Here is an 8,744-nt window from a genome sequence, read left to right as displayed (position 1 = left end):
AACAATAAGACATCATCTCAAAAAATATGAAAGATGTAATGGTAAGTTTGTAAAAAGATTCGTTTGAAGATTTATGTTGATGATGTCACATTTGGAACTGAAAGTGTAACTAAGGGTAAAGAGTTTTATAAAAAGTCAAAAACAATTATGTATGAAGGTGGTTTCAATTTAAGGAAAGGGAAAACAAACAGTAAAGAGTTACAAAACTATTTTGATTTTAATGAGAAAATAATAAGAAATAAGGAAATAAAAAATTCAATAATCAATCTTGATGACAGTACTTACTTAGAAACAGAATTCGGTAAAATTGAGCATGAGTATAAAAGAGTTTTAGGAATCAAATGGGATTCGAAAAATGATGAATTTATTTTCCCCTGTGTTAAAGCCGATGTCGGGCCGAGCTCGGCTGCCGACATCGTTTTTGTCCGTACGGATCGATGTCGGTCCGACATCGGCTAGCCCCCCAAACTATCGCGATGCATAGGCTGACCGATATTAAGCCGACGCGATACCGCTTATATCATCGGCTGGCCGATCTCGCCCCGACGCGATTCAGTAAGGAGACGAAGGATGGCGGTCTAATGTCAGCAGCTGATCTAGGCCCGAGGATTAAAAAAAGCCACAAATGCTCGACCAGACGATGAACTATCGTAAACAAATCTTTACACAAAAACATAAATCGGAATAATATCAAAATCAGTTTAATGTAAGAGTTAATATATCATGTAAGATAACTACGGAAAAAAGGATAAACTAACTGAAGTATATTTAAAGCACAAATATAAAATAAAATTATATATTCTATTTAAATAAATAAATCTGGATCAGTTGAATCATCAAATAAATTTGATCGGGTGAACTTCCAACATTTTTTGTTTACTGACAATTCACTGTGTGCATCTAAAAAATTAAATTTTCACATATCAATAATATATGTAAATGTATTATTGATATGTGTTATAGTAAAATAATATAATTCACAAAGTAGATTTTAACTTAGAAACGTAGAAATCAACGTAGTTTCTACTTTCGATTTCAGAGAACAAAGCAATTATTTTATATTTCTAATATAAAAATTAATACATTTCTAATTAATTAAAAAGTTACTTGGGATTTTTGGATCAGGATGTGCACCGTTCAAAATATATCTTTGGCATTGTTTAATTTATTGCATTCAACAGCCCCTATAACAATTAAATATATATCTATGTATATATGTATATATATATATATATAGATATATATATATATATATATATATATATATATATATAGATATATATATATATAGATATATATATATATATATATATATATATATTACACACTATATATGCATTACCAATTTTATTACTTATGGAAAAAATACAAGCTTTTAAAGTGTATTATCACATTCAAAACACCTAAATAAGTTGACTTTATGCAGCTTTAATGGCTAAATGCACTTATCAAGAATTTATAGAAAACATTGGAAATATTATTACCAAGGATTCTTAAATACAAATACATAAATACATAGGGATATTGTTATATATAGCATTTTAAAAAATAATAATGATTTCAAATAAACAATTGAAACAACATTTCACAAAATAATTATACCTTTAGGATCTTTAGAAATTCGCCTTGCAACCTTGCCTCTTCTCTTTTATTCAAATCCCAAAGTTTTTTTACATCTAAATTAATAACTATTTATAAATAAAAAGTTAGCATATAACCTATTATAAAAAAAAAAATTTAAAAACATTACTTTATTAACAAAAATTGTTTTACTTAGAAATATAATACTTACAATTGTTTTGAATTATCACGTTCAAAAGCACCTAAATAAATTGACCTAATGCATCCTTAATTGCTAAATGCACCCATCAAGAATTTACATAAAATATTGGAAATATTCATACCAAGGATTCCTACATAACTACATAGGGACATTGTTATATAAAGCATTTTAAAAAATAGTAATGACTTCGAATAACAATTAAAACAACATTTCACAAAATACTTATACCTTTAGGATCTTTAGAATTTCGCCTTGCAGTCCTGTCTCTTCCCTTTTATATTTCAATTCCTAAACTTAGGTATTTTTATTAATAACTATTTATAAATAAAAAATTAACATATTACCTATTATAAAAAATAATTTAAAAATGTTATTACTTTAGTAATATAAAATATTATTACTTAAGTATGAATTTTTCCATTGTTTTCTGTTATAAAAATCAATTTTAAAACTTATTACTTAAGTAATAACATTTTGAAATTGTTTTTTATAATAGGTAATGTTAATTTTTTATTTATAAATAGTGACATAAGTAAGCAACTGAAATCAGTTAGTCAAAAATTTGTTTGTAAGTTGAAAGTTAAACTTAAGTTAAATTTCGATGTATAAACGTTACCATGTAAGATACGAAAACAGGATTAGGCAATTAAAATATACACATATAAATCAAAATTAAATATATTTTTAAAATAAATTAATTTGAATCTGTTGAATCATCAAATAAATTAGATTGGCTAAACATCCGATGTTTTCTGGGCATTGGTCTTCGTAATTCATGTGCAGCATCTAAAAAATAGCATAAAATTAAATTTTGACATATGAATCATAGAGTAGTTAGGTTACTGATGAACAACTTTTATTAAAGGTGACATAGTTATTGATGGTGCAATTAATGAAGCGTATGCACCTCCAGCCGATATAGATTTCTAGCCGGAAGAGTATACCTTATTATATTTTTACTAATTAAATAAAAAGGTACTTTGGCATTTTGGATCAGGATGTGCACTGTCACAATCATTTGTATCCATAGCATTATTAAATTTCTTGTATTCAACAGCCCCTATAAAAATTTATATATATATATTATATATATAAATATATATATTATATATATGTTTATATAATATATATATTATATATATATATATATTATATATATATATATATATATAAATAGAGAGGGAGAGAGAGAGAGAGAGAGAGAGAGAGATGTATCACAAATTAAATAAAGTTACTTTGGCATTTTGGATCAGAATGTGCACTGTCATAAGCATTTGCATCCTTGGCATTGCTTAACACCTGTTAAATGCAATTACTATTTGCTCGTGCTTTTTTTGGACCAACTGAAGCTGATGCGGACACTTTGCCTTTCAAAGGTTTACAAAAATTTGAAATGTTAGGAGGTGAAATTTGTGATTGGTTTTTATCAACATGTTGTTTAGAAGAAACTGGGGTAGATATATGCATTGGAACTAATGGTGGAGAACAAATCGGCGATAGTGGCTCACTTTTTTAACATTCAGCGGTTAAAGAAACAGTGCTGTAAAAGCATTCCAAAGAGTCCAAGAGTCAGTTCCACTGGTTAGGTTTTCCAACGGCTGCAAAGGTGTGCGTTTATTAGGACGAACTCTAAATAAATTATTAACAGAATTTATTATTAAATTTTTTTAAAAATAAATTTAAAAAATCAGATTTTATAAATACCTGAACTTTATGTACTTCATTAATCACTGTGCACCAAACTTTTTAACTTGTGCACCAAACTTTTTAACTACATGTCTGCATTATCAATATACTTAGATTTATTTTGACAACAATTCTTCATATTAATAGTATTAATAAAATCAAGATTATTATTAACACTCTTTAATTTTAATCATTAAAATTTAAGAGTGTTATAAATAATCTTGATTTATATACCATAAAATTAATGGTATATAAACTTTGATTTAAACATCTATTTATAAATAAAGAAAAAAAAAATTATTACTTATAAGTACTAACTGATATTATCAAATAAAATTATTTTACTAAGTAAAAGTATCAACTTTTCTATGCATTAAAAAATTTCGTTATTTCAGAATTTCACCATTCAGAACTTCGCTATGCATTGAGGTACTTTCACTCCATTTTCTTTTTTTTAACGGATTTTCTTTTTCCTTATTTATATCGTTTTTATCTTCTTCGTTGGGTTTATTCTCCTTCTCTTGATTATAATTATTATGGTGAGATTTGAGATAATAATGATTTTTCAAATTTTGCGCTTTGACATTGGGAAAGGATTGAAAACTAACAATTTTTTTATTAATGCTCATGTCTTTATAATCAAAGTCCAATTTACCTTGAGCGTCTACTGGAATAAATACTCTTTGGATATTAATAATTAAATCATTTATAACAATAAAAGCACAATAACTTGATATGAAAAATTAAAGACAAATTTATCTATAAATAACATCTTAAGTTTGACTCCTGATCAGCAATGTCATTGCTTATAGTTAACAACATAAAAACTGCATTAACATCAGTTAAGTTCTTTTTAAAATATGTCACAACACAGCAGGTATCAGTAAAGGAATGTCAAGTAAAGCCTACAAATACCTAAAAAAAGAAATGCAAAAAAAATTACAATTTTTAATACAAAAGTATTATTTGCATTTTATTGTTAGTAGAATTAGGATAATATTACAGAAAATATAAATAAATAAAAAAATAGCTATAACAGCCTAGTTCTATCAACACAAAACACAGTAACAATAGCGCATAGCATAAGATATTTGTAAGCACACATTACTGTGTCTCTAGAAAAATTAAAAAAGAAAATATTATGTAAAGGATAGACAATACAACGTAAAAATAACACCACAACTTAATAAGATATTTTATTAACTAAAATACTTGAACTAAAAGGATTTCATTTGCTACAATATTTGAACAATCAAGGGACAAGTTATTAATTTAGTTATTAATTTGTTATCAATTATATCAGAAAATAGCAACCAACTTGTAAGATATTTCTTATAAATGGTCATTATCAATTGTTATATTAAGAAATATGTAATAAGTTTTATTAATTCTCCCTCTAATCTAAGAGAAAGAGAGAAAGAAAATGTTTTCGAAGCAGAATGTTAAAAAAAGTAAAAAAACACACAATAGATAATAGTAACTGGTTTATTATGTTACCAGAAAACAAAATTATTTTTACCTTGATTAAAAGATCCCAGCATTTGATTAAAACTTTCAGCATTTCTTAATTAAGTTCTGGCTTCTCTCTGACTGTTGACTAATGATTAATAGAGTAAACTTAACATCATATTAAATTTACAAAATTAAAACCATGTTTCAACAGTAAGCAAACTAATCAAGTAATGACAAAGACAACTTCCAACTCTAATTAGTGGTTGCTTGCAGCCTTGTTGGAAGCGAAGATGTTTAAAAAAAAAACTATAAAAAAAAGAACAATTATGTTTGAAATTATAAAGAAAAATTAAAACCATTTATTTTATTAACTGTTTGTTTATAAATTGTTGTTATAAACTGTTATTAATCTAAATATTATTATAAATATATTATAAATCACTCAATAAATTACTATAAATATATAAATAATATTACTATAAATAGAAAAATTCATACATTGCTTTGTTCTCAAATGTCTAAAGTAAAATGGAATTAACAGACATTAACATTGCTTGACACTGAATTCTCGCAAGTAAGTTATCTGCTTGCTGAGCAGCATTTCTTGCATTTCAACAACGATTAATTTTATCCTATCTAGATCTATCTCTTTTATTTGACAACAACTATTTTTATGTTGCCTATTACCATTTACACTAATAACATCGAGTCTAATATTATCCATTTCAATTTCACTACTATCATTAAACATATTTTTTTTTTTTTTTTTGTTATTCACCTCCTCAAGGCCGATAAAGCCACTACAGATGAGGAGGCTACTTAATAGTGGTTATAACCCTCTCTCAACTCTATAACTCCGAAACACGAACCTTGACAAACAAGGCCGCTGCGCGGAGAAACAAATTGAGCGCGGTACTACCAGGGACGCGGTGGGGATTGAACTCGGAACCTCTCGCTTATGAAGCGAGCGCTTTACCACAACACCACTACCGCTATTACCAATAAGATTACTATTGTTACAACTGAATAATAAATAAACATAAAACAATCATAAAAATTGCAATCTTTTCTAATCAAAGACTATATTTCAACTTAAAATTTATTATAAAGCGTAGGATCTAAATTAGCTGACATTCTCAATAAAACTTTTAAATGACTTTTTGAGTAAATAACCTCCCTGGAAGCAGGTGAACCATCTCCAACAAGTACAACAGCAACTTCACTAACTATAGTTTGCAACTGAAACATTAAATTATGTAAGCAAAGTTGATTGCGATGTTATTACTTTCTAAAATTAACTGCTGCAAGTGGGTCAGAGATATACAGTTGATAATGTTGGCGGAATATCTTGATCTGGTCGAAGATTACCTACACAATAAAAAACTTAACACACATTTTAAAACATGGTGGCCTATGATTTATAAGTTAAACCACATTATCAGTAAATAAAGCAAAATAAAGACAGGCATAATAAATTCTAATATTTTTAAAAATTGATATTGAGATATATACATAACTTCCTGAAAATCTCGCAGAAATAGTGAAATGGAAGCAAAACTACCCTTCTATTATGACAACATAAAAAATGTGTTTCATCAAGAAAATTTTAAGCACAGCAATGCTGACAGATCTGACTCATTTCTCCTTAATAATTATAATCTAGAATAGTATCACTTCTTGCTATACAATATATTCTGATTGTCTAGGAGCATTTCGTACATTTTGAGAATGATTAATCTCGCCTAGGCTATCTCTTTCATTTATGTGATAATTACTTTCAACTCATCTAACCATGTTCTAATTTAGGTTTAAATTAATTTCTTCTTACCAAGCAGCATTTCTTATATTTTGACAACAATTAATATCAGCTTGCCTAGTTCTAATCATTTCACTAAATTATCAATTATTTTTAAGTTGATAGTATTTCTTCTAACAACTTATTTAAGCCTAATATCAACCATCCAAAAAAAAAGAGAAAAGAAATTAAATAAAAATATCAAAATATTAATAGTCTAAAGTTAAACATATCTACAAAAAGATAAATAATATAAAAAAGATAGATAATATCTACAAAAAGATATTATTTGGTAACAAAAACAAATACACAATTTTGAACCTTACTTGGTTTCTCATCTATAAAACAATTTTATTTAACTATTTAAAAGAAAAAAAATTAAAATGCCTAATGTTAAGCAATGTATTTAAAAAAAAGAATCAAATGCAATTACTTCAGAATATATATGATATATAAACCTCGACAATTTAACTCATTAGCTTAACCATTGGATCAAAAATTATTAAACAAAAATTAAAACAATTTATTACAATTATTATTCAAAATAAAAACCTCTAACAATTTAATTTAGGATTTATTAATATCCATATTCTTTTTGGCAATTTCAGTTAGTATATTTTTATCTAAAGTAAAAAAAAAGATAACACCATTTAAGAACAAATTTAAAAATCTAAATATATATTCAGATACCTTAAAAAGAAGGATAACACAACATTCTTTTAATAACTTCCAATATAATTTTTTTTATTTTCTACTGCTTTTCTCTATTTTCTATTTTATCAATTTCTATACCTTATTTTTTAATCTAAAAGAAAATATACATATAGATACAGAGAAATATACTGAAATATATGCATTATAAATTTATGTAAATACGCTTACATGTCCACAAATAACAGTCTTATTTTATTTAAAGAAAAGGAACAGGCTATAGAAATTAGAAAAATACAAACAACCAACAACAAACAAACAAATATTTATTTTTAATTTTATAGTAAAATCAAACAATGAACAACATCAATTCCTGTTGAAACTAAAAATTTATCAGCTCTAATTCACTTGCAGACCTTGCTTGAAAGACCGCGTGGAGTACTGATCCGCGTGTAGAAAAGCAGTGGAAAACTACTACTATTAAATTAGCGTATTAATATTTAGATGCTGCCATTTTTAAAATTTAAAAGAAACATTTTCGGTTTTTTATTTGTATTTTTTTGTATTATTGAAATAAAAAACAGAACCAAATCGGCTGAACGTCGGCTGAACTTCGGCTGAAAGTCTGTTAGGCTATTCGTCGGCGAACAGACATATAACCGACGTTCAGCCGATATTGTTTTGTTGAAAACAGTGTAGCCAATGTTGAACCGATGTTACTAGCTCGGCCCGAGCTAGGCCCAACGTCGGCCTTAACACAGGGTCCAATTTAATACATTTACAAAATGTCACGTGAACTTAAAACAAAAAAAAGAAATATTTTAAAAATTTCGGCATTAATTTACGATCTATTAGGCATTGTTTCGCCTATAACAGCCAGACTAAAAACAATTTTTCAAATTTTGTGTAGATACAAAATGGAGTGGGATGCGAGTGTGAGTGGAGAGATTGAGTTTAAGTGGAAAGAATTGTTGAAAAATGTTGAGGAGCTGAGTGTTTTAAGAGTAAAGAGATTTGCGCTTGTTAGAGTAGAGGAGAGAATAATTTCGGCAGAGTTACATGGATTTTGTTATAGCTCAAGAGAGATATATTGTGCAGTTGTTTATCTTAGAATTAAGACAAGTGTTGCTGTGAGAATATTTTTTTGGCAGCCAAAACAAAAGTAGCGCCATTGAAAGAGTTGTCTGTTCCTAGGTTAGAACTATTGGATTGTTTGCTGTTGAGCAAATTAGTTGAAGAAGTGAAACGAGTAATAGAAAATCGAGTAATTATTAGTAATGTTAAGTGTTAGATAGATTCTGAAGTGGCTTTACATTGGATTAAAGAGAAGGAGAAAGCTTGGAAACCTTGGGTGGAAAATTGTGTAGTCATGATTAG

At 27.1% G+C, this 8,744-nt stretch overlaps 2 long non-coding RNA genes across 3 annotated transcripts; both read right to left on the bottom strand.

The window, feature by feature from the left end:
• Positions 1–782: 782 nt before the first annotated feature.
• Positions 783–1,196, bottom strand: LOC136087684 (uncharacterized). Its single transcript, XR_010641982.1, has 2 exons — positions 1,108–1,196; positions 783–900 (listed from the first exon to the last, which is right to left on the bottom strand). It is a non-coding gene; the product is annotated as an uncharacterized LOC136087684 (long non-coding RNA).
• Positions 1,197–2,408: 1,212 nt separating this feature from the next.
• Positions 2,409–3,550, bottom strand: LOC136089098 (uncharacterized). 2 transcript variants are annotated; one of them, XR_010642801.1, is made up of 4 exons: positions 3,488–3,550; positions 3,019–3,412; positions 2,763–2,843; positions 2,409–2,569 (listed from the first exon to the last, which is right to left on the bottom strand). It is a non-coding gene; the product is annotated as an uncharacterized LOC136089098 (long non-coding RNA). The 2 variants fall into 2 exon arrangements; XR_010642800.1 differs by having other exon boundaries at positions 3,019–3,506.
• Between the last annotated feature and the right edge of the window lie 5,194 nt (positions 3,551–8,744).

This window comes from Hydra vulgaris, chromosome 12 (genome assembly GCF_038396675.1).
Source record: "Hydra vulgaris chromosome 12, alternate assembly HydraT2T_AEP".
NCBI classification, from domain to species: domain Eukaryota; kingdom Metazoa; phylum Cnidaria; class Hydrozoa; order Anthoathecata; family Hydridae; genus Hydra; species Hydra vulgaris.
This window is presented reverse-complemented; position numbering and strand designations above follow the sequence as displayed.